This window comes from Chlorocebus sabaeus, chromosome 16 (genome assembly GCF_047675955.1).
Source record: "Chlorocebus sabaeus isolate Y175 chromosome 16, mChlSab1.0.hap1, whole genome shotgun sequence".
NCBI classification, from domain to species: Eukaryota; Metazoa; Chordata; class Mammalia; order Primates; family Cercopithecidae; genus Chlorocebus; species Chlorocebus sabaeus.
In genome coordinates, this window is record NC_132919.1 from 42553751 (window position 1) to 42575673 (window position 21923).

The 21923-nt window shown below is 35.4% G+C and overlaps 1 protein-coding gene across 1 annotated transcript in view; it reads right to left on the minus strand.

Annotated features, from left to right (window-relative positions):
• Positions 1-16752: 16752 nt before the first annotated feature.
• Positions 16753-21923, minus strand: part of PCTP (phosphatidylcholine transfer protein) — a 99018-nt gene continuing 93847 nt past the window's right edge. The window contains exon 7 of the transcript XR_012088813.1: positions 16753-17203. The gene's annotated coding sequence lies outside the window, so the exon portion shown is untranslated. The remainder of the gene's footprint in view (positions 17204-21923) is intronic.

A 21923-nucleotide genomic window follows, 5' to 3' on the forward strand; every position in this document is an offset into this window, starting at 1 on the left:
GTCATGAAAGAACAGCACAGAAAAAACCTGCCCCCATGATTCAATTACCTCCCACCAGTCCCTCCCACAACACATGGGGATTATGGGAGCTACAACTCAAGATGAGATTTGGGTAGGGACACAGCCAAGCTATATCAGGCATGATACCTATGTGCACATTGAATTGAGGCAGATCACCAGAGTCCCCACATATACCAGTAAGAAGCTGGAGGCAGTGGAACAATTTCCTCTGTTTCTCAGGAAACCACAGAGGAAGGCTCTTAAACAAACCCAATGCATTCCCTTGGTTTAGAGAAGTCTAGGACAGCAGCAGAATTTCCCCTGTGTCTTCACGGTGGCAAACAAGCAGATGAGACAAAGTCTAACTTAAAGTTATCTTATGGTTTAGAATAATGTAGCAGTGACCTGCTTGACCCATGACCAAAGGATAGTCACAATTATGTCTTTCTCAGTAGATACCAGTGTAGACCTGTTAATGACATAGAACTAATGAGGTATCGCCAAACACCATTCCAATGTACCACACAAGTCCCTAGAGAGCAAATGCAACTTGAAGGAAAGGAAGTTGGGTGGGGACTGAACTGACTTGAATTTCTCTTTTGTCAAATGGTAGAATATGTACTATTAAGAGAAATTAAATTGAGTCACATAAAAATAAATTACAGTTCTTGTCAACTGACTCTGTGGACCAAGATTCTTACCTGTTAAACTTATAATGGCATTACTTCTTGCACACGACTATGTTCCAGGCATCTAGCTAAGCACATTATATACATACATCCCCTGTGGCATAGATCTTAGTACCATCTGCATTTGAAGGATGGAGAGGTTGTGGCTTAATAAGGTTAAATAAGCTGCCTAAGATTTCACAGGTAGTGAGGGCAGGGCTGGAACTCAACATAAGTCTTTACAATGATGAAGCTTACATTCTTAACCACTAAAACTTAGAAACTCTACAAGGCCAGTGATAGGTTTTCTTTTCTTTACTTTCTGAGCTCTAGGGCATAATGTGTCTTTACGCCCTAGAGCTCAGAAAGTTTAAAAAAAAAAAAAAAGAGGAGAAGACACCATATTGCCTTCTATAACATTTACCTAGCTTTTCTGACCTGGCTTAAAAACAAAATCATCACTTCAAATAGTATCATGTTGGATAAAATTAGTCTGAGTTACAAATATAAGTCTTTGAGGTGTTTTTAATACCAAATATCATTGACTATCATAGCTGAAAGAATTTTTTAGATAATCTAGCTTAGAGATTCTCAAAGTATGGTCCCTAGACCAGCAGCATCATCAACATGTGGGAAATGAAGAGGAATGCAACTTCTCTGGCCCAACCCCAGACCTACTGAGTCATAAATTCTGAAAGTAGAACCTATCTATCTGTGTTTTCGCAAGCCTGCCAACTGATTCTGATGCATGATAAAGTTTTAGAATCACTATTCTAGTTCAATACTAGAGACCCACTGTGCATCAAAATATGTGTCAAGAAATGAGCTTGGGAAGTTTTGCAGAAGTCAGATCAAATTAAAAGATTTGAGCTTTAACCTGTATGTAATAAGGTTGGAGGGCCTTTTAAGCAGGGAAGGCATGTTTGGAATGGTATTTTATTACTTATTATGCGTATTCATCTATTCACTGACCCACCAAATATTTATTGAGGGCCTGTAAGTTGTGAAGCTTTGAGCTAAGAAACTGAGCTCTTAATCGATCAGTAAAATTGGTTGGATTGATTGAGCAAGAATGAAAGAATGGGAGGCCAATTACGGGTTTATTGTAAAAGTTCACATGGATGATGACAAAAGCTTGAACAATATGGCCCTGGAGGAGTAAAATGATTAGTAGACACTTGGTACGTTACATGCACTTCTCTAAGGCTTTCATTTATACCCAATTTGGTATGTGTCTTAGTCCATTCAGGCTGCTGTAACAAAACATCCTGAACCAGGTAGCTTATAAACCACAGACCTTTTTTTCTAAAACCTCTGGAGGCTGGGAAGTTCAAGATCAAGGCACTGGTGGTTTGGTGTCTGTCTAGGGCCCACTTTCTGGTTCCAGAGGGAGTATTCCTGCTGCTTCTCACATGGTGGAAGGTGCTAGCTAGCCCTCTGTAGTCTCTTTTCTAAGGGCAGTAGTCCCATTTATGAGGGTTCCATCCACATAACTTAGTCACCTCCCAAAGGGACCACTTTCTAATACCATCACCTTGGAAGAGATTCCAACCTATGAATTTTGGGGTGACACAAAGGTTTGAACTATAGCAGTATGAGGAGGTGGAATAAGGCTACAATGGCCTTGAGATTACCCAACTGAGGCAATTGGGTAGAATATGGTGATATTAACTAAACTGGAAATAAGGAAAGAGGAGCACATGAAGGGGTGGGATGACCAGATACTACATGGTATGGGAGCTTCATCAGCCCAACTGCAATGGCATGACCTCTGATGGGGCCCCATAGTGACTTGAGTCATTAGCACAGAAGGTAGTCTAAATCCATTGAAAGTATTCTTAATGAATAGAAAAAAAATCTTTACATTGAACTGAAATGCTGACTTCTTGTAGCTTCAACTCACTAGTCTTTTTTGACTAGCAACTCAGAATAAATCAAATTTGGAGAGTCCCTAAAGCCTAATTCCCAAATACATGACTGTAAACCAAGTGTTTATACTCTAATCCTGTTGACTTCTAGTATCATTTGCCTTCATTTCTGAGAATCTGCGATTTGGCAATGATTTGTTCACACCCTAATTGTTTCTTTTTCCATTTCGTTCTTATTGACAGTTTCAATGATTAAAAATTGGACACTTTTATGTATCAGAAAAACTTTCTGTTAACTCTAAAATCATCTATTTTTGAAAAGTAAGTCATTATCCCCTTCTGTAGTCATCTTGTAAAATTCTCTTTTAATCAGGTGAAGATGAAAAAACATAAACAAAACCCTTATGCTCACCTTCATTGAATTGTAGGCTATTTCTTCATCCTTTGGGCTCTTAACATAGATTTCTCTTAGGTGTTTTATTCACACCTAGACATCTGTGTCTTACTGTCTCAAAAAATATCATTATCACACATTTTTCTTACAAAGTAGCACAGTGCAGACCTCAAGGCTCCAGTTATCCTTCTATCCCTAGCATTTTTTACTGCACGCATCCTCCCTGGGCTAGAATAAAATCAACAGTTAAAGGTCTGCCCTTCAGATTCTCCCAGATCTATGGGTTGTTTTAGGTTTAAAGGCCAATTTGTATTGTCTTGTTGTTGAGAGGCTACTGATAATATTGAATAGAATGCACATCTAGAAAACATCCATCTCTCAGTGCTTTTTCTGCTTTTTAAAACAAATGTTATTTTCTGATACTAAAATCAACACATATTCGTAAGAAAAAAATTGCAAAATAAATAAAAGGGTACAGAAAAATATCAAGATAACCCCAACACAAAGAAAAACAATTACTGTATTTTATTGCAATTTCTTCCTGAATTTTTTCTATGCATATATTTTTACAGTTAAGACCAGGTATCTTTTCTTCTGCTTTTTAACTTTATATGGTACTGTATCTTTGCATTCAAATTAATATTTTAGCATTTTTTTAAATAGCCACGAAATGGTCGATCATATGCATATGTCAAATTCTAGCTTAACAATTCCTGAACTTCTGGTCATTTAGTTATTTTCCAGTGTTTTGGCTTTCACAAATAGTGCTGCAGCAAAAATCTTGGTGCATGAAGCTTTGTCTACATTTAGGATGGGAAAGTATAGATTTTTTTATGTCTAAAACAGAGGTGTAGAATTTCTGATCTGAAGGAAGTAAAATTTTTAAAATACAGAGAAATTTATTTTCCTTTTTTCTATACATTTTTGCTAAGTTGTGATCATACTACACATATGCAGCTTATTTGTTTTATTTTACATTGGATCAATACATTTCTTTATACTTAAAATTCCCCAAATTTTGAACATTTCATTTTTGATTACATTTTAATAACAATTTCTGTGCATAGATTTCGTTATATTTTTATTATTTCCATGAGATAAAAATAACAGGGGCAGAATATGTTAGCAAAGGGATTTGAACTTATAGTATATTGCGTTCTCATTTTTCATTTTTAGTTTCCATGATCACTAAAGAAATTGGACATTTTTTATGGGTTTTTGGTGCATCCTTTCCCTTTTTGACATTACTTTTACTTTAATTAAGACATGATTTCAGAACCTACAGAACATTCACATCCTTTTTAATGGCTATGTAGTTAACCCTCTGTATGGATATGCTATAATTAATTTAACCATGCTTCCATAGGTTGACATATGCTTCTGGTTTTTGATATTTCAAGCAATGTTGGAAGGCTTTTTGTTCTGAGTAACGCTTAGCAAATATTTCCCCTTTCCAATATTAAATAATTTTTCTCCTATAGTTTCTTCCAGCATGTAGATTTAATTGCATATTTATATATTTAGAACTTATGTTGTGCATACTTAAAATAGAGCTCTAACTTTATTTTATTCCACATAGCCACGTATTCTCACACAATTTATTGAATAATTCATCGTTTCCTTACTGTTTTGTTGTGTCTATATTTGCATATACACTGGATCTTTTAATAGTCTCTCTCTTCTTATTCATTAATCTTTGTCTATTCTTTATACCTCTTTAATCACAGAAGCTTTATAGTACATTTAAAAATCTGAAATAGATTTGTTTGAGTTCTTTGTAGGTTCTGGATATTAGCCCTTTGTCAGATGAGTAGATTGCAAAAATTTTCTCCCATTCTGTAGGTTGCCTGTTCACTCTGATGGTAGTTTCTTTTGCTGTGCAGAAGCTCTTTAGTTTAATGAGATCCCATTTGTCAATTTTGGCTTTTGCTGCCGTTGCTTTTGGTGTTTTAGACATGAAGTCTTTGCCCATGCCTATGTCCTGAATGGTACTACCTAGGTTTTCCTCTAGGATTTTTATGGTATTAGGTCTAACATTTAAGTCTCTAATCCATCTTGAATTAATCTTCGTATAAGGAGTAAGGAAAGGATCCAGTTTCAGCTTTCTACTTATGGCTAGCCAATTTTCCCAGCACCATTTATTAAATAGGGAATCCTTTCCCCATTTCTTGTTTCTCTCAGGTTTGTCAAAGATCAGATGGCTGTAGATGTGTGGTATTATTTCTGAGGACTCTGTTCTGTTCCATTGGTCTATATCTCTGTTTTGGTACCAGTACCATGCTGTTTTGGTTACTGTAGCCTTGTAGACAAACAACCCCATCAAAAAGTGGGCAAAGGATATGAACAGACATTTCTCAAAAGAAGACATTCATACAGCCAACAGACACATGAAAAAATGCTCATCATCACTGGCCATCAGAGAAATGCAAATCAAAACCACAATGAGATACCATCTCACACCAGTTAGAATGGCGATCATTAAAAAGTCAGGAAACAACAGGTGCTGGAGAGGATGTGGAGAAATAGGAACACTTTTACACTGTTGGTGGGAGTGTAAACTAGTTCAACCATTATGGAAAACAGTATGGCGATTCCTCAAGGATCTAGAACTAGATGTACCATATGACCCAGCCATCCCATTACTGGGTATATACCCAAAGGATTATAAATTATGCTGCTATAAAGACACATGCACACGTATGTTTATTGCAGCACTATTCACAATAGCAAAGACTTGGAATCAACCCAAATGTCCATCAGTGACAGATTGGATTAAGAAAATGTGGCACATATACACCATGGAATACTATGCAGCCATAAAAAGGGATGAGTTTGTGTCCTTTGTAGGGACATGGATGCAGCTGGAAACCATCATTCTCAGCAAACTATCACAAGAACAGAAAACCAAACACCGCATGTTCTCACTCATAGGCGGGAACTGAACAATGAGATCACTTGGACTCGGGAAGGGGAACATCACACACCGGGGCCTATCATGGGGAGTGGGGAGGGGGGAGGGATTGCACTGGGAGTTATACCTGATGTAAATGACGAGTTGATGGGTGCAGCACACCAACATGGCACAAGTATACATATGTAGCAAACCTGCACGTTGTGCACATGTACCCTACAACTTGAAGTCTAATAATAATAAATAAATTTAAAAAAAAAAAAAATCTGAAATAGAAAGTCTTGATGCATAAGTCTTCTGTTTCAGAATGTATTGCCTAGATCCGTTAATGAATGCCAAAATTAGTAGGCAAAAGTTTAAGCAGAAATAGAGTATTCGCATAGTCTCAAAGTGTCTCACTCCCACAAATATGTAATAGCAAATTTATAGTGAAGAATCTTGACAGATAGCACTTAACCAAGTGATCAGGGTTAACATTATCAGTAATACATGTAAACATCATGTCCCTCTGATACAATGCAATGAGAAGGGCTAGGTACGTTTCCCAGGAATGCATAACCTGAATCTAGTCATGAAAAAACATCAGACCAACCCCAAATCGTGCAACATTCTAAAAAATAACTGACCAGGACTCTCCAAAAGTGTCAAGGGTGCAACGGATAAGAAAAGACTGGGGAATTGTCACATAGTGGAGGAGACTAAGGGGATATGACAAAAACAGTGTGGGATCCTGAAACAGCATGAGTACATTAGCTGAAAAACTGGTGAAATCAGAGAATCTGCTCCACACCTCTCTCCTAGTTTCTAGTGGTAACCGGTAATGCTTCACATTCCTTGGCCTGCAGAGACGTCACTCCAACGTCTTCCTCCATCTTCACAAGGTGCTCTTCTTCCCGAGTGTCTGTGTGTTCTTCTCTGTTTCTTATAGGCACTTTCATTGGATTTAGGGCCCACCTTGATCTAGTATAATCTCTTCTACAATCTTGCTTTCATTGCGTCTTTAAAGATCCTATTTCCAGATAGAGTCACATTCTGAAGTTCTGAGTGGACATGTTTTTTTGTTTTTATTGGGAGGGACACTATAAAACCTATAACACAGGGGTTTTATTTCCTTAACCACAGCAGTCTCAATGCCAAGGAGACTATCTGGTGTGGGTTAAGTGTTTGCTAAATGTTGAACAAATTGAATTCCCTTTATTCAGAAATTAATTAGAGCTGAGTGGTGACTGTTCCCTTTACATGACATTCAGTCTATATTTCCTAATAAGGCCTGCACTCATTCATGTCATCTGCTGAGCCTTATAGGTGTATAGATTTAGGACCCCTGTTCATCAGGTTTATAGCACTGCCCACTTTTTCTCCCACTGAAATGGGAAGAAAGGATGAGGGAAAGGGAAGAGGGAAGAAATGCCCTGGGGAACTCAGGAAGGGCAATGCAAACCATAACCAGCCAGGATTGGGATTCTGGTTCTGTCACTAACTTAATTTGAGTCCCAACTGACTCAGTTTCTTTATCTGTAAAGTGGGAGTATAATAGTGTCTGCCACTTTGTTGTGAGGACTAACAAAATTGATTCTCATACAGTGCATAATCAAAAAGTACAGAGCAAACTGCTGGAAAATTATTAGCCAGTATCCAAATACCTTGGTGCCCAAAGTTAACCCAACCTCCAGGAATACAATAGGAATCAGAAAGAATAGGAAACCTACAACCACATCTTTTCAACCTTCCAGTTAGAAGAGCCAAATTATTTCTTGTTAGACTTTGAGACAATCTCACACACTCAAACCAACATTTACATTTTTAAATGAGAACCACACCAGCCTGCTTCCTTATAATAACTTCCAGATGAGAAAGAGATTTTCTTTTTAAGCTAAACATTTAATCATATTACAATCATATTTTAATTACTCTAGGGAAAGGATAAAGAAACCAGAGAGTGAATCTCTTGGATAATGTATTTGTAGCTCCAGCTTGAAATTTTTTCCTACTAGGTTTCCAGCGTCTCATTTTCTTTTCCCTCTTACTCCCACTTTGTCATTTATTAGCCTTAGAAGCAATTTGGTAGAGGCTGAAAGGAAGAAGAAGAGAATGATATTTAAATACCAGAACTTTCTCTTAAACAGTTTGCTAACGTTTTTCATTTGATGCTATAAAATGTACATTATTACTCTCATTTTACAAATGAATAAACTAAGACTTAAAGATAAGTTGAGAATTAGCTTGCCCAAAGTTATCCAAATGTTATGTGCTGGAGCTATTTGATACAGTCAGTTTAACTTCAAAGTCTGCAATATTTATTATACAACACAATGTCCAGCAGTTAAAATATAGTGTTATAAATGCAATTACACACAGAGAGACATGCATACACCACCCCCTCCACACACACAACTCAGCATGCATTTTTGCCCCACTACTTTGGCCCATTTAAATACAACCTCTGTTATTAAAATGACTTTAACAAATTGCCCTATATTTTAATAAAGATAAGAAGTTACAGGAAAGGTTAGGAGACTTGCTAGCTTTGATAGTATTCATTTTGCAAAGAAGACAAGGCTCATTTGGGATTAGCACTTTTTCTCAAGGCAAAAGTGCTATGCCTCATGGTCCAAAAACCTTATCATATAAGCAGATTAATTTTAATTGGGCACGTTAGCTCATATTGTTATTTTTATGCAACTATGTTTTGAATCACCACTTTAAAAGCAAACAGTCTAATTTTCTTTTCCTTAAGCTTCTTTTTCATTTTCTCCATTCTGTAAACAAATGAGCTAGTATTGAATACTTGAGGGAATCGGAAAGAATAGGAAACCTAGAACCATGCCTTTTCAGCCTTCCAATAAGAAAAAACAAATTATGTGACCAAAAATTGGCAAATAATATAGCCAAAGACTTACAAGTGATGGGATAACTGTCTGTAATATATGTCTTGTGGAAAAGTTGTTTACATTCATTCTCTGAGGCCTGCCAAAGATCGCAAAATAAGGGTCCTAAGTCTTACTGGGATTCAGAGTCCTTATTTATCCATATGTTTGTAGGAAATAAAAGTACACATTTAATGAAAATGTCTCTTTCCAGCAATAAAGTGGGCTGCCTTGGGAAGTTTCCAAGTCCTGCCGTTGAAGGTGACTGGGTCAGTTGGTTGAAAATGACCTGAAAGTGAAGCAAATACCCTTTAAAGTCATTCAAGGCCTCTCTGAGGTTTCTTCCAATACCAAGGTTCTTCAATTCACACATCAATGGGCGTGCAGTCATCTATGCCAGATGGTGTTCTACCACTTCACTTTCAACATTAGCCAGTTGACCCTAGTGACTTGAGCCTCTCCACTGTCAACTCTCTAGATCAGGGACCCTGCAGGTCATGGATCAAATCTAGACACCCACAAGTTTTAGTACTGCCTATCAGCTAAGAATGGTTTTTAACATTTTCAAACGGTCAGAAAAATTCAAAAGAGGAATGGTATTTCATGACATGTAAAAATTATATGAAATTCAATATCCAGTATCCAGAAAGTGTTATTGGAACACTCCAACATTCATTTGTTCATGTATTGCCAATGGCCACTTTTATGTTACAGCTGAAGAGTTGAATAGTTGTGACGGGTGCCATATATCTGCAAAGCTGAAAATATGTGTTATCTGGGTCTTTACAAAAAAATGTTTGCTGATCCCTGCTTTAAAACATAAACCTATAAAGGCAGGCATTGTGGTCTTTGTTGTCTGTCTTTGAAGCTTTACTATTCAGCACATAGTGGCTTCAATGTTGTGGTTGTTGAATGAATAAGTGAGTCAAAGACAATTGTGTTCAAAATTTATAAAAAGTAGTTAAATCTGACTATAAACAATTTCATCTTCTAGAGAGACCACCAAAAACTTCTATCCTCCTTTCTAAACAAGCAGAGGTACATTGTATGCAAAAAGGAGATTCAACCAGAGATAATATTGAAGTATCATGTACCTGTACAGCATAATGCCATGCTTCTATTCTGATTGGCCTGGGCTGTACCTCAGCAGTCATCAGCAATTTTGGAAATCACCCTGGACACACTACAGGTTATTATCTTAATAACTTATGACTTATTCAGACCCTGCTGAATTCCCAAAATTCCTTGAGAAACTTTGTCTTTTCTTGCCTTAATCAGTTGGCAAATTTAATTCTCCCTGGAGGAATAATTGGAGGGAATTATTCTTTCCTTTCAACACAGAGAGAAAGCCAGCTCAGCAATCCAATGACACTTGCTGCAGGTTAGATGAATGTCAACACCTCCTCCTCCCTCCACACAAAAGGAACATTAATACATGAAGTCACATTTAACAAAAATCTTGCAAACATTTCAGCAGCAACGTTTTTGGAAACCCATTTTAGACTGTTAAAGTGTGTTAAAGATGCTTACACTAATTCTCATCTCCCCTCCCAGCTTTTTTAAACTGTTAGCCACATAGTACTAATTATCCAGCTGGCGTTGTTGCAACAGAAGTTTTCCAAGTTGCCTCCCCAATTTGAAGCTGTCAGGAGAAGTGCTGAAGACTTGCATTTACTCCTACAGCTTGGTGCTCTAATTAAAGCAATAAATACGGTTCCCTTCAAGGGAGAAGTAGGCAGGGAGGAAAGATCTCTTCCAATCCATTGGTCTCACAATGTAGTTTGTAGGATTTAAATTCCAATTTACATAAGACCATGGAAGAACCTTTACACAGAGACGGTAGAAGAAAAAGGCAGCTACTGGGTAGAGGCAGAAGGGAGGCTAGCTCCAATCCCAAGGCCAGAGTAGATAGGAGATGGGATGTCCTCTGAGGGGCAAGGACAGCTGTCTCATGAGTTTTCTTATTGCTCATTAGTTAGAACCAGCCTGATGTGGTTTAGAATTACAGACATCTCAATGATCATTTGGGTCACAATTAGTATATGGAATGAAGCACACAATTTTGTTTATGTGTTTGTTTGATATTTGCTTTATTTTTATTTGCAGAAGAAAAAATGATGAGTTAAAGTTCTTGTCACATTATTGCCTGATCCTTTTAAATAATTTTAGACATAGAGAACAGTAGAAAGAGGAAAACACCTTTGTCGCCTTAAATCTTCCACCAAGAAATATCTATTATTATTAGGGGACTATCATATCAAATATCATCTTTATATGCATAGAATAGTAAACAGATTCAAAAACTTATTTTAAAAAGATCATGCAGTGATTTTGCATAAAAGCATTTATTTTAACTTGATTTTCCTAGAAGGGGAAAAAGCATAATGACCTTATTTCTTGTTTTCCAAAAATATCCCTCTAAGACTGATGAAAGGCTCTTTAGCAGTTGAAATCATTAGGTCTTTGACTTTTTTTAGCAAATTTCTATTTTGACCCTATCAATTGACTCTATCAAAGAAAAATCTCACGACTTCTCCTACCTCTTCTAACTGCATTTTTAATTTTTGAACTAATTTTATTATGTTTATCATTATCTTTATTATATTTTGTCACATGAGTAATCTGTTCCATAAATATTATTTGCATAATTGACTTATATTAGTTTTAGATTTAAAAAGATTCAGCACACACCACTAATACTTTTTTTACTATGGCTCCTTCAGTTCTCATTTAATTTTTTTTTTTTTTTTTTTTTTTTGCTTTATGCTTTTAAAGCAGAACTTGTCACCAAGTGCATGTGTATATTTGGGATAAGAAGGGTTGTTTGATGCTGAAATGCTTCATGTCTGAGTATATCTAATTGTTGTCTTATACGTGAAATACATACTAGCTCTATTCATTATTTTTAGATACACTCCTAGAACTCTATAGAAAGCTTTCAAAATTGAGTGCTTGCCTGGGAAAGAGAAATGTCAATCTGATTTCCCTTTTCTGGCTCCTGTAGGCATTTGAGTTTGTGACATCTGACTCTGGTCCAGCTCCTTCTTTAGACCAAAAAAAAAAAAGCCAACTAATTTTAAATACAGATTCTCACTAGAAGTATATAAAAATACTTAATCTTTGCCATTCTGATAAAGAAATAAAATTATATGACACTGCTGCTTTAACATGCATATCTTTGATTTTTAGGATGGATTGAATATTTTTTACTAGATTACTTGATTAGTATCTATATTGGTTTTTATAAAACTTAGCAGAGGTCCATCTGGTCATTCACACATAGATCATACATGTACATTAACATAATAATAATGTAACTGGATCAGTTTAATGAATCAACTGTGTGGAGGTCAGCATACCATGTTAACCTGATTAGATCATTCTGAACCCAGCAGGGCAATATGATTTTTGCTAGTAGCAAAATATATAGAGTAATGAAACTTTATAACGAGACTACTGCAGGGTATTCTAATAATACAATGGTTTATAAACACTTTCAGCAGCGAAATTCTGTTTTTTTTTTTTTTAATTTTTTATTTGAGACGGAGTCTTGCTCTGTCGCCCAGCTGGAGTGCAATGGTGTGATCTGAGCTCACCACAACCTCTGCCTCCCTAGTTCCAGTGATTCTCCTGCCTTAGCCTCCCAAGTAGCTGGGACTACAGGCACACGCCACCATGCCTGGTTAATTTTTGTATTTTTAGTAGAGTCGGGGTGTGAAATTCTTTTTAAAAAACTCTTACACCAAAACCTGGTAAGTAAAACAGATAAGGTAGATGTACTGTAAAGAAAATGAAATAGGGCAGGGGGAGAATATAATTCAGCCTGATTTTTATCTTTCTGACCCTTAGGTAACTCAAAGAACCACAAGATGCTGCAACTCACAATTTGAAGATGGCGTGATAATTTTATACCCTGAACCTCTTCTTTGCTCGGGACACAGAACAAGGATAGATATATCATTCAGAGCCTGTTTTCTGACCACAGGAGAATGTACCAACAAATTGAAAACAAACAGATCACCAGAAAATTTCTACTCTTTAAAAAATAGTCAATATACTTCCAAATAATCCACATCAAAAGAGAATTAACAAAAAATGACATAAAGAATTTGAGCTAAATAATGATGAAAGTACTACTATTAGACAATGTGAAGTAAAGCTAAAGCTATTAACGATAAAATTTATAGGCTTAAAGTGAATATATTAGAAAATGTGAAAGTATCCCATCTAAAAATGTTGGGGAAAAAAAAAAACACTCCAAGAAAGTGAGGGAAAAAACCAGAAATCTTAATGTGAACAAATTGATAAAATAGAAGACAAATTTATTAATATAAAAATTAAACAATAAAATGGTTCTTAGAACAAAACAGGCTAATAAAGTTAATGGACTCAGCTAAAAAAGCTGATCAAAAACAGAGAAGGGGAAAACCCCTTAATATCAGACATTAAAATGAGGTCGTCGCCACAGATACATGTTGTAGATATTACTAGATAATAAAAGGATATTAACAACTTTATATAGGTAAACTTGAGAATTTCAGTGAAATTAACACCATTCTAGAAATTCCCAAAACTGAAATGAGAAGAAATAAATATTAATAATTTCATATATGTTAATTAAATTGATTTATAATTTAAATTCTTTTTATTAAATAATCTCACAGACTAGAAGGCTTTCCCAGTGATTTCTCCCTGACATTTAAGGAAGAAACATCATCAATTTCTCACACACTCTTCCAGAGATTAGGGGAGGAAATGTTTAGGATTGGGGAGGGGAATATTCTCATCTCAAGTTATTAGGTCGGCATAACTTGGTATAAAATTTGACAAGGACATTACAAAAAAAGGCAATTTAAAGGACAACAGGCTAATGAACATAGATGCAAAAATTTTAAAACATTAGTCTAAATATTAACAATTAGAATTCAGTGGTATATAAAAGGATAATATAACCAAATGAGAGTTTATTCCAAGAATGCAAGTCTATCAGGTGTATATTGAGACACTAGTATTGTATAACAAACTACCCTTAATCTCAATGGTTCAAAGCCATAACCATTTGTTTCACCTTCAAGTGTGTAGGTGGGCTTTTTAGTTTTCTGGACTTGGCTGGCTTCTTCAAATGTCTAAAGACAGCTGAGGGGAGTGTAGATTGGCTTTAAAAAAGAAAGACTGGAGAAACTATTTGGAAGTGTCCACTAATGCTGAACACATGCATATCCTACAAACCAGCAATTCTACACCTAAGAAATGCATACATATGCTCTCAAAAAATCTACAAGATTGTTTATTCATAGCTGTGTTATTTGTAATAGCTACAACATAAAAACTATCAAAATATCCATCTAGAGTAGGATTAATACATTATGGTATATTGAGAGAAGAGAATTCTATTTAACAATAAAATAGTTGCTAAAAGCAGCTGCCATGGTCTAAACGTTTGCATCTCTGCAAAAGTCATATATTGTAAACCTAACCTCAGAGGTGATAATATTAGGAAATGAGGACTTAAAAAGGTGACTAAGACAGGAAGCTTCTACCCTCATAAATAAGATTAGTGCCCTTATAAAAGAAGCCCCAGAGATCTACGTTCTCCCTTCCACCTTATGTGGACATAGCTAGAAGGTGTCATCTATGAACCAGAAATGAAGCCTCACCAGTCACTGAATATGCTGGTGCCCTGATATTGGACTCCTCAGCCTCCAGAACTGTGAGCAGTAAATTTCTGTTTCTTATAAGCCATTGAGTTTATGGTATTTTGTTATAGTAGCCTGAAAGGACTAAGACGCAACAAAACCTATTATTAAACAAACTAAACCAGACCCCTCCCCCCAAAAAAAGTATCACGTTATTTATATTAAATGTAAAAATATGAAAACTCACTCCATGGATTTAGAAGTCAGGTTAGTGACCCCCCCACCCCCACCTGGAAAACTGTGACTGGAAGGAAATGCAAGGAAGACTTGGGACTTGCGATATCCTGTTTCTTCATCTGGGGCCAGGTTACCTGGACATGTTCAAGGTGTGAAATTTTGAGTTATGCACTGAAGAGTGCCTTTCTGTGACTATGCAATACCTCAATTTTTAAAAGGTAATTTTATGATTCAAGATATATAGAAAATACAGAATATGTAAATATAAAATATAGAAAGCATAGAAAAGTCATACAGTGAAGAAAAAAATGCCATTAGGGATTGAATGACAGATCACTGAGTGAGGTGATACACCTCACTCCTACATATAAAAAATATATATCATATATTATGTATATATACTTACATATGTGCATATATATTTCTGGGTGAGTATACATATTCATACATATACATACATGTATAACATATACATACCTATGTATGTTTTACACATAACATGCCATATGTAATATACATATACATATATAACATGTATATGTTAAATATTTGGGTCCAGAATATACAAAGAAAAGGTAAATACAGACAACCCTTCCCTCAAATAAACCAAAGACTTGAACAGCCCTTACAAAATATGAGGAAATTCAAATTCCAACAAACATAATTTTTAAAGATATTCAGCTTCATTCGTCACCAGAAAAACATGTATTACAACTACCAAGAGCCTATACTCCTTATAAAGAATGGCTATAATGAAAATTATTGTCAATATCAAAAGACAGCATTGTTGTGGAGCAATAGGACCGTTTATGCATTGCTGGTAGAAGTAGAGATTGGTGTAAAATTTTGAAGTAATGTGTAGTACTAGGAATACTGTGTAGTACTGTGCAGGCTCTAGGACCAACAATTCTACTTGTAGCTATATGTCAAACCAAAATGTTCTGTTTGCATAGGTTCTCCAATATGTATAGGAATGTTCATAGGAAAACTATTCATATTAGCCAAGAACTGAGAAGAAAAAGTCTATTAATAGTAGAAAAAATAATCTATGGTATATCCTAATAATAAAATATAGAATTAGGAGAAGGAACAAACCATGGCCTTACAAAAAAACACAGAAACCTTTAAGTAGCATGATATTGAGGAATATAATGTATTTTGCACTATTCTATTTATTTGAAATTCAGAAAACAGACACAACTAAGTAGTGTTGACAGTGTAGATAGATAGTGGTCAACTTTGTGGGAAGGTTTGTTGAGGGGGAGCATGATGGGGCCTCTGGGGTGCTGGCTACTTAGGTGTGTTCTTAATGCTGTACACCTATGCTGTGTGCAATTTCCTGCACATAGCTTATGTTTCAACAGGTTTTTTAAAGTAAATACTTGTATAGGACAGAAAACCACCATAAGCGAAATTAAAAGACAAGCCATGAACTGAAAGATAATATTAATATATATAATATATGTTAATATTATGCTATATTTATAACATATGTTATAATACGCAACATATATATACATGTTTTATATGTTAAAATATGTATATGTTATAAATTTATGTTTTAATTTAAATATATGTTATGTTGAATATTAACATATATCTTAATGTATGTATAATAGATAACACATAGCATATAAATAAATGCTATATATAATAATATAAATATATGTTAATATATGTGTAATATATAACATATAACTATAAATATATTTATAACATGTTATAAATATGTTATGTAAGTAACATTTGTTTTATATAAATAACATATGTTATACAAACTTATATGTGTTATACATATGTTTATATAAATAGATGTTATATTTAAAATATAAATTCATATGTTAATATATTATGAACAAACCTATGACATATGAACATAACCAATAATAAAAAGACAACTATTCTTTTAAAAATGTGATAAATCTGTAAACAGTTAATTCGCAGGTGGTAATCGAAGGGACCAAAACATTAAAACATATTACCCCTCCCCAGTTATCAGGGAAATGTAAATTAATACCAAAATGGGATACCTTTTTATATTTATCAGATTTGCATCAATCTGACAATGCCAGTAAACGCTGAATGAAGTGGTGGATCAATGAGAAGTTTCGTAAATTCTAGTGTCTTAGCCAGCCCAGGCTGTTATAACAAAATACCACAGACTAGGTGACTTAAACCACAGACATTTATTTCTCACAGTTCTGGAGGCTGGGAAGTCCAAGATGAAGGTGTCAACAGATTCTGTTCTTGGTAAGGGCCCTCTTGCTGGCTTGCACACAGCTGCCATCTCTCCGTGTGCTCACATGATCTCTTCTTTGTGTTCATGCTGACAGAGAGAGCTCTCATTTCACTTCCTCTTCTTATAAGGACACTAATCCCATCATGAAGCCTCCACCCTTGTGACCTAATCTAAACCTAATTACCTCCCAATGGTCCCACCTCCAGATACTATCATACTAGGGGTTGAGGCTTCAACACATGAGTTTGAGGAGGGTACAGATATTCAGCCCATAATGGCTGGTTGGAGAATAAATTGGTACAATCACTTGCAGGAGAAGATCTACAGAGCTGTTTATTCAACAGTGTCACTCCTAGATGAATTCTCTAGAGAAATACTCAGACCTGGATAGAAGAAAACATAAAATGATATTAAATACACTAGGAATGAGTGATTAGAAATGACCAAAATATTCATCAATAGGAGAACATATAAATTAATTATTATACAGTAAAATCTCTCTAAAACACAATAAATGAGGTTCAAACATTCAGCCAGGTAAGTTAAGGATTTTAGTTATGAGATGTTGCAATGCTTGGGTCCCACTATCTATGGTTTGGCAGTACCTGGTGAAGTTGTATGACCCAGCTTAAATATCAATGGGAGTGTTTCCTGGTCTTATATTTGGAATAAAATTCCAGGAGAGTGATTACAGTACCAAGACTTTTCCAGTTCTTTGCCACCCCCTTTTGTTTGAGGGTTATGTTCAATGAAATTATGCTGAAAGGGTACTGGAGACAAGAAGACATACTCTTGTCTTATTCTTCAAAGATAAATTCCATTGCACCTGAATTTCACACTTATTCCAAGATTTTAGTATATATTACTTCAACAGAATAATATATAACACGTAAAATGTATGAACTGGAGCTACAAATGTCAAAATGGAAATATCTCAAAAATATAAAGTTGAGTGAAAAAATAAATTGCAAAACAATATGTCGAGTCTGATAAAATTTGATTCAACCCAGATTCCAAAACTTGTAGGATTATACTGTATTATATTTTTTGATATATAAGTAATATAAGTCAAAAACAATAATGTGATGACACACAGCAGCTTCAGGATTGTAGCTACCTCTGGAAGGCAGGGAGATGAGATCAAGATAGTACATACAGTGATTTTCAATTGTGGTTGTTCCATTTTACCTCTTTTAAAAAACTAGAAGCCAATATGGCAGAATATTAAGGTTTTTTGATTCAGATGGTAAATATATGTGGGTTTGTTATATCATGTCATTTAGTATGGTTAAAATATTTTGAAATTAAAAACATAGTCAGAAAAAAAAAATAAATCTATTGCTTTGACCCAATAAGTCCCTTCATCTTATGAAGAAAACTGAGACTCAAGGATGTATAGAGTTTTCCCACAGCCTGTATTTTATTTTCTGTCACTCTCTGAGAAGAGAGGTTTCCATCATTATTTGTGAGCCAAGTAACTAAAGTTTGGACATAATATATTGGATTATCCTCCTTTAAAAAGAAAAGAAAAGAGAAGACAGCTGAATGTAGTAGAATAAACTCTGCAGTGTGGTTGGCCTCCAGTATTGCCCGATATCATCCAAGTCGACGTGCTAGCTGAGAACTTGAGTGGGTCACCTTACAGACAACCTCCATAGTCCATTTCAGCTCATCTGAAAGCTCTGTTATAGAAATATTCTAAAAAATCTTTACGCTCTGAAACTGTCTGTGAAATGTTCTGAATTTCCTGGAGAAAGGGTCTATGTATAGCAGTGATAAGATTCTCAAAGTCATTCATGCCTCAGTAATGACTAAGATGACTATGTTAAACAAATTTTCATCACTCTACACATAATCAGACTTTTAAGAAAAAATAGTATCTAAGAGCTTTTTTGGCATCAATGGCCAGAGCTCCTTCCCCTTGCCCTAGTCCATTTTCATAAAATAACAATGCTTTTTCACATGAGTGATCGTTTGGATAGCAGAGAAGACTTTGGTTTCCAAATCTATTCAATCATTAGAATCACCTGAGAGCTTTTAAAATAATTTCTCTAAGAAACCTGAATCAGCAGAGTCAGAGACAGTGGTTTGTATTAAAAAGCAACAACCCTCTGCTTCTGTAGCTGGGTTTTAGAATTACTAAATTAGAACATGATGCTAATCAGACCAGTTTGATCCAACAGGGTCAATGAATTTCATATGGAGAAAAAATCTCTGACCAATGGTAACAAATTCTATCTTTAAAAGCTTTTCTACCATTAACTGCTTTTCATATAGAGGAGAAAAATAAACAGAGGACTAAGTATAAAGTAAAAGTGGGTGAATCTAAGTCATTTTCTCCTACTGAGAAGAAAACTGAGGCCTATGTGCCATAGAAAGTGTGTGACAGAATCATCATCCCATAAAAAGCCCACAGGAGTTGGTTGGATCTTTGTAGATCTTTGCATAAATGCTAGGATGGGAATTAGCATGCAAAGAATAACTGCAGTTTTTAAACCATATGCAAACTTTGTGAAACTGAAAAAGAATCTCCGAAAATGCATAATGTCTTATAATACAAATGTCCTAACCCAATTTAACTGATAAACTAAAAATACAGAATGTTTAAGCAAAGTACATAGCATATCACATATATGCATTTTAAGAGCAGCTTCCATTTATTGTTATTCTTTATACAAAAAGCAGTTTAATAAGCTTTTAGGTGCTTGTATAATCTTTTGAAAATCAACACTCCTATGAAATAAAATCTATTAATTGTCCCCTATTGTATAGATGAGAAAGCAAACTGATATATTACAGTGATATAACTTGTTTAAGATTACCAACTAATTATTATCTATATAATTCCAGAATAGGATTGCTTTGTGACTTTCATAAGCCCTAGGTACATTTGCTTTTGTGGGTGCCTTTCTCAATGAAAGATACTAAAGGTTACACTTTATGACCAAATTGGTATAAAAATGAGTATAATTTAGGCCACATTATATTCAATTTTGAATGGTTTTTCTGCATGATTTGACTTGATCATGAAGTCTTTCTTATTTAAACTGTTTATGTATAAACTAATAAATATAAACTTTAGTTAATATAAACCAAAATCCACTGTAATATGTCAAATTATATTGATAATTTTTTTGAATACAAAACTAGTCTTTGTATTCCTGGAATAAACTCTTCTTGGTTATGGTATACTTTTATATGGATGAATTCAATTTGCTAAAATTTTTTGAATTCTTGAATCTCTGATAATGAGAAATACTGGTCTATAGTTTTGTTTTTTTGGCATTGATCTATGTCTATGTTTGGTCTTAGTGTTAGGGTAATGTTCGGCTTATAAAATGAATTGAATCTTTCCTCTCCTTTTAATATTTGGAAGATACTGTGTAGAATTAGTGTTATTTTTGATTTCTATTTATTTATTTAATTTTGAGATAAGAGTTTTGCTCTCGTTGCCCAGGCTGGAGTGCAATGGCACGATCCGAGCTCATTGCAACCTCCACCTCCTGGGTTCAAGAGATTCTCTTGCCTCAGCTTCCTGAGTAGCTGGGATTACAGGTGCCTGCCACCACCCCCAGCTATTTTTTGTATTTTTAGTACAGATGGGGTTCCACCATGTTGGCCAGGCTGGTTTCGAACTCCTGACCTCAGGTGATCTACCCAGCTCGGCCTCCCAAAGTGCTGGGATTACAGGCATGAGCCACCGCACCCAACCCTCGTGCTATTTTTTAAATGTTTGGTAGAATTTGTCAGTAAAACCATCTGGAGCTAGATATTTCCTTTTCAGCCATGTAATATGTATTTATTTTAGCTACTGTATTTTTCAGCTGCAGAATTTCTATTTTGGCTCTTTTTTTAATACTTTCCAAAATTCTCTTAAGATCTTTGCCTATTCATTTACTTTTTCATCTTTTCCTATACATCCTAAAATGTTATTATAATAATATGTAACTCCTTGTCTGCTTGTTGCAACATCTAGTTAATCTGTGTTTTTGTTAAATTATTTTTTGATGAGAGATATTATTTTCTAGCTTCTTCACATCTCATAATATTTTACTGTATTAAATTGTGCATAGAATTACAATGGAGATTGAGTTATACTACTATTTTGTTTGATTTATTCCAGTGAGTATGAACTCTTTTCTATGTGTGATAGCTAAATTGAAAGAGCGATCATTTACATTTTATTATGAGATAAGTTAATTTGGGATTGGACCCCAGCATTAGAAAGTCAAATACATTTCTGGTTAGCACAGTTCCCAACTTCCAGCTCTGTGGCTGTAGGCACTGATGATTCTGGGTTTGTGTCTCATTATCAGTGTTTGATCCTGAAGCCAGTAAGGGGTTGGGCCACAGTTATCACCTTTGGATTGAATGGGTTAAGCCAGTTTCCAAACCCGAAGAATGTTTGAAAGTGAATAAGTTCTTTCTTGGTTTTGGTCCTGCCTCCACTGTCAGTTCACAGCAAAACTGTGGAGGGGGTAAGTATTAGAAAGAATAATTATTCAAGCAAACTATTAGTGCATGAGGAGTGTTTCTGAATCTAATCTGTCCCATCTGCTCTCATGATTGCCATTAGTTTCACAGGTTCCTCTGGACCTAGTAAGGGTAAAACTTTCTTCTCTCTCTGCCTGTACACAAACCCAACCAATTACCCTCCTCCCAGAAGATGCCACTAGCTACTGCTCACCTATGAGGTACTATCCCTTACTGTGAGTTAATTCTTTAAAGCTTCCTTACACGCACTTTTCTTTGACAGTCTGATAGGTAATATGATGGTTAATTTTATGTGTCAACTTGACTAGGACGCAGGTTGCCCAGATAGTTGATCAAACATTATTCTGGGCCGGGCACAGTGGTTCACGCCTATAATCCCAGCACTTGGGGAGGCTGAGGAGGGTGGATCACTTGAGGTCAAGAGTTCAGGAGCAGCCTGGCCAACATGGCAAAACTCTGTCTCTACTAAGAAAATGCAAAAATTAACCAGGTGTGGTGGCATGCACCTGTAGTCCCAGTGACTCCGGAGGCTGAAGCATGAGAATTGCTCAAACCTGGGAGGTGGAGGTTGCAGTGAGCTGAAATCTCACCACTCTACTCCAGCCTGGG